Raw genomic sequence first — 4175 nt, 5'->3', positions numbered from 1 at the left:
AAAAAAATGTCTAGAGGAGTTTGCTTCTGCCGTAGGCTCATCCATTGGATCGAAGGATGGCATGAAGACACTAACTTTGTCTCCATCCCTCCTTTTCCCAGGTTGCTTCCACCCCAGGCCCACACCAGCCCCTTGGTGACCGGAGGGCAGCCAGCACGTGCGGTCCTACAGCCTCCGCCAGCCTGTGGCTTGCTTCCCCACAGGGAGTCTCTGTCCTCCATGAGGTCAGGGCTTCCAGAGCCAAGCAGAGAAATACCAAAACCGGCCCAGCCAAGTGTGGGTCACAGACTTGCCCTAGAGCCGGGAGGGAAGCGGGAGGCAGGACCTTCCTGTGGAACCAGAGAGTTGTCGCCAGCACAGCGGGCCGCACCACACCTTGCTGACCTGCCGTCTCTGTCCTGATGGAGGCTGCTGTGACCGGGCTGCTGCTCCGTCCTCTTCCCATGCCCCTGGACTGAGGATCCCTGGCACTTCTTGGCTTGCCCAGGGTCTCGCCATGCAAGGCTCCCTTACTGGCCCCTGGGTGGACTCACCCCCAAACCTCTCGCCTGGAGTCGTCCTGCATGGCAACAGGCTCCTGAGCCCACCCAGTTCCACAGGCCGGCACGGTCCCTGGAAGCGTGATTGGCAGGAAACGGCCTGCAGGACTGTGATTATTTGGGATTTGTTCTTAATGTTAATGCGAAGCTGGTTCCTTTCTGTTTCTTTAATGCCATTTTGTACTGAGGTAGTTCAAAGTTCTTTACAAACAGCTAGTAATTAATTCAACTTCATTAAGGCCAATTAATCCAGGATTAATTATAAATTTGCCCAGAGGAAGTTATTATACCTTGCTCTTTGATTTGAGTTTTGGCTGGAAAGATTCTTTTAGGAGTGAAATGGAAATTTCCCTTTTCTCTGAGGGGATCTACCTCACTGGTGATTGTGTTAACCATGTGCCTTCCTCAGTAAGTCCCATAGTAACCTTGGCAGAGGTTGTCACCCCGGTCACCAGTGGAGCTCGGTGACACTCCCGGGACTAATCGGATCTGTTGTTGCCACATTAGCCTCAGGTAGGGAAGTTGAGGTCCTGGATAAAAGGGCCTCGGGAAGTTTCAAGTCATGGCCCTGCCTCATACTGGCCGTGTGGCTCACCGTGCTCTCTGCCTGCATATGGACATACAGTTTCCCAAGATCATTATGGGCCCGCAAAGGTCAGCATCCCTCTCCACTCCCCACCCCCTCCTCCCTCCCATTTGTGAGCCTCTTCCATTCTTTCTGGAGGTATCATATCTCCTCTTTCAGGTTACTGAGGGAGCTGACATCCCTCTAACTCTGAAGGGGTGGGGGTGGGGGTGAGGGGTTAGGGAGCTGCAACTCAGGTGCAATCAATAGAGTCCATCCCATAGGTCTCAGTGATGGGTTTGGTTGTGAGCCTGTGTCCTACGTTAGCTCGATCAGAGTGAACTTCAGAATTTTTTTCCAGGGCAAGCAACACTAAAAAGAATTTTTTGCCACTGGGCTAATAATGCCTGGAGAATGCAGCCTGGGCTGTCATGGGGGACTCCAGAAAAGGAGACTGGCCATGCCAGAATAATGTTCCCCCAAAGATGCCTGTGATTATGTTCGCTTACATGGCAAGAAGTGCCTTGATGTGATGAAGTTAAGGATCTTGAGGGGGGAGGTTATGCTGGACTCACTTGAGGACCCCATGCCATCACAAGGTTCTTCCTAAGAGGGAGACAAAAAGGTGAGGACCGGAGATGACATCCCGAGAAAGACTCTACCGGCCACTCCTGGCCTTGAAGAAGGAAGGAGGGCGTGAACCCCGGACTGTGGGCAGCCTGAAGAAACTGGAAAAGGCAAGATGGCTGAATCTCCCCGCGGGCCCCCAGAAAGGAGCAAAGCCCTTTCTTCCAAACCCCTGATTTTAGCCCCGTGAGATACATTTTTGGCCTCTGACCTCCAGAACTATAAACAAGGAAATGTGTTGTTTTAAGCCACCGAGTTGTGACAATTTGTTACAGCAGCAAGAGAAAAATAATACAAACATTTAATTGGAGTGTAAGTCTCTTGTCATATTTGTTGAATACATAAATAGCACCTGATTCCCTCCCAGTCTCACCCCAGCTCAGGCCCAAGGACCACAGTCTAACAACTAGGACCTTCACCGGAAGCAACCTCAGTGCTTGTCCTGTGGCTGGACCCGCTGATGTCATCCAAGCTCCCCTGACCTCTGACCCTCTGCCATGTGACACCAGTGAGACAGCACTCAGAGCCCAGGGGAGCTGCAGGAGTCAGGCTGACGCCAGAATGAGCGGATGTTGCCGGGTGTCCCCATGGCAGTGGGACGTGCCTGCTGAGTGGAAGCACCACGCTGTTGCCAGGAGAGTCCCTGTGCTGAGCGCCCAGGCCTCGCCCTTGCTCACCTGACCCCTGTCCCCACCCTCATTTCCTGCTCCATGCTCCAAAGCGGTTCCTGTGTGTGCCCTGGGGTTCAGTTTCCGTTTAAAAAGCATGACAAAGTTAACTGCGCTGGGAAGGCCACACATGAGGAGGGCAAATAGCAGGGAGGGGGCAAGGGGAGCCCGGGGGGGGCAAAGGAGGGCCCTCTCTAGTGGCGCAGCGGTTTAAAGCACAGCACTGGGAAACTGAAGCCACTTCCGCATGAGTTCGATCCCCGCCTGCCCCGGATGTGACCCTATGGCGCGGCAGACCTCTCCTGACCCGCCCGCTGCTCCCCTCAGCAGTGTTCATCGTCCATCTGCCTGTTCTGCTCCCCACTCTGTCTCTGGTGAAGCCTCTCGCCGTCCCTGAATCTCTGGCCTGTACCCCAGTTCTGTATGCATAAATAAATAAATCTTAAAAAAAAATAGCAAGGGGGAAAGAAAGCCTATGTCTCTATACTCCAGGCTCTGAGACCATTTTTGCTACCCTTTCCCAACTCAGAGCCCCACGTCGCATAAAATATCTCACTCACTTCTCTTAATAATTCTTTAAATAGCTGTTAAAGCAGAGAGAAGTGGAGTTGGTTTTGAATCCAGGTCATCTGTGTGGGTGTAGGGGGCCCCCTGGCACCCGAGAGCCCAGGACCCCTCTGTTTCCTCCAGCAGATCCTTGTTTAAGCTCGTGTTTCCTCACCCTCAACAATACAAACCACCTTCATAATACACTAACCAGGGGCCACTCGGGCCTAATAGTTTAAAGTCACCTGCTTTTTGACGTAAGGTATTTTCACATACATAATCCCTGGCCATGAATGAGCAGGGCTGCAAATAACTCCGTTTCAGAGTCGTCAATCAAAACAGAGATTAACAAGTGTTAGGGGTTCAGGTCACATTCTACCACCCTGAGACTTACTGCAAGAGAATTTAAAAGACACCATGCCCTCACCAGGTGGAATGGTGCTATTTAATTGTATGTCTTAGTACCACCCCTGAGATGCCAGTAAAATCATCTCTGCCTCCAGAAATCAACTGAGAGCTAACACAGCAAGCATGTACTTTAGGTTGGTGATAATCTGAAATGTGGATGATTCCCAGGGCCGGGCAACAGGCAAATAATCTAGCAGCTGGAAGTCTCGGTCTTGGGTAAGAGTCACTGTTAGGCCCATCTGTGGACAGGGCAGCGGGAGGATGCTCACTACGGCTCTGTTGCAAGAGTCAGAGGCAGCATAGTGGAGGCGTTTGGCAGGAGAAGGAGGAATGAAATGTGGGTAGTAGGATGTGGGTAACAATAAGATCAACAATCTAGAGAGGTCTTAGGAGAAAAGGAGAGATCTTTAATACTTACATGCATGCACACACACTCCCTTTAGTATGGATGTGTGTGTACATACGTTGGGAGGAAATGGTAAGGAACGCAATGAGAGCTGGAGTCTGTGTGCAAATGCTATTTATTTACCAAGGACCTCAGCCATCCAGACCCTGGGCCAATTGTATAGCAGTGGGCACCTACATGGGGTGATAACGTTAGAGGGGGCATTGGGGATAGAAAGGGGAATTTTTTTTTTTAAGATTTATTTGTGCATACAGAACTGGAGTACAGGCCAGAGGTTCAGGGGCTGCGAGAGGTTTCACCAGAGATTGAGTGGGGGGAGAACAGGCAGATGGACGAAGAACACTGCTGAGGGGAGCAGCGGGTGGGTCAAGAGAGGTCTGCCGCGCCATGTGGTCACCTCCGGGGCAGGCGGGGAT

This window comes from Condylura cristata, unplaced genomic scaffold (genome assembly GCF_000260355.1).
Source record: "Condylura cristata isolate star-nosed mole 26May11 unplaced genomic scaffold, ConCri1.0 scaffold00033, whole genome shotgun sequence".
Classification (NCBI taxonomy): Eukaryota; Metazoa; Chordata; class Mammalia; order Eulipotyphla; family Talpidae; genus Condylura; species Condylura cristata.
This window is presented reverse-complemented; position numbering follows the sequence as displayed.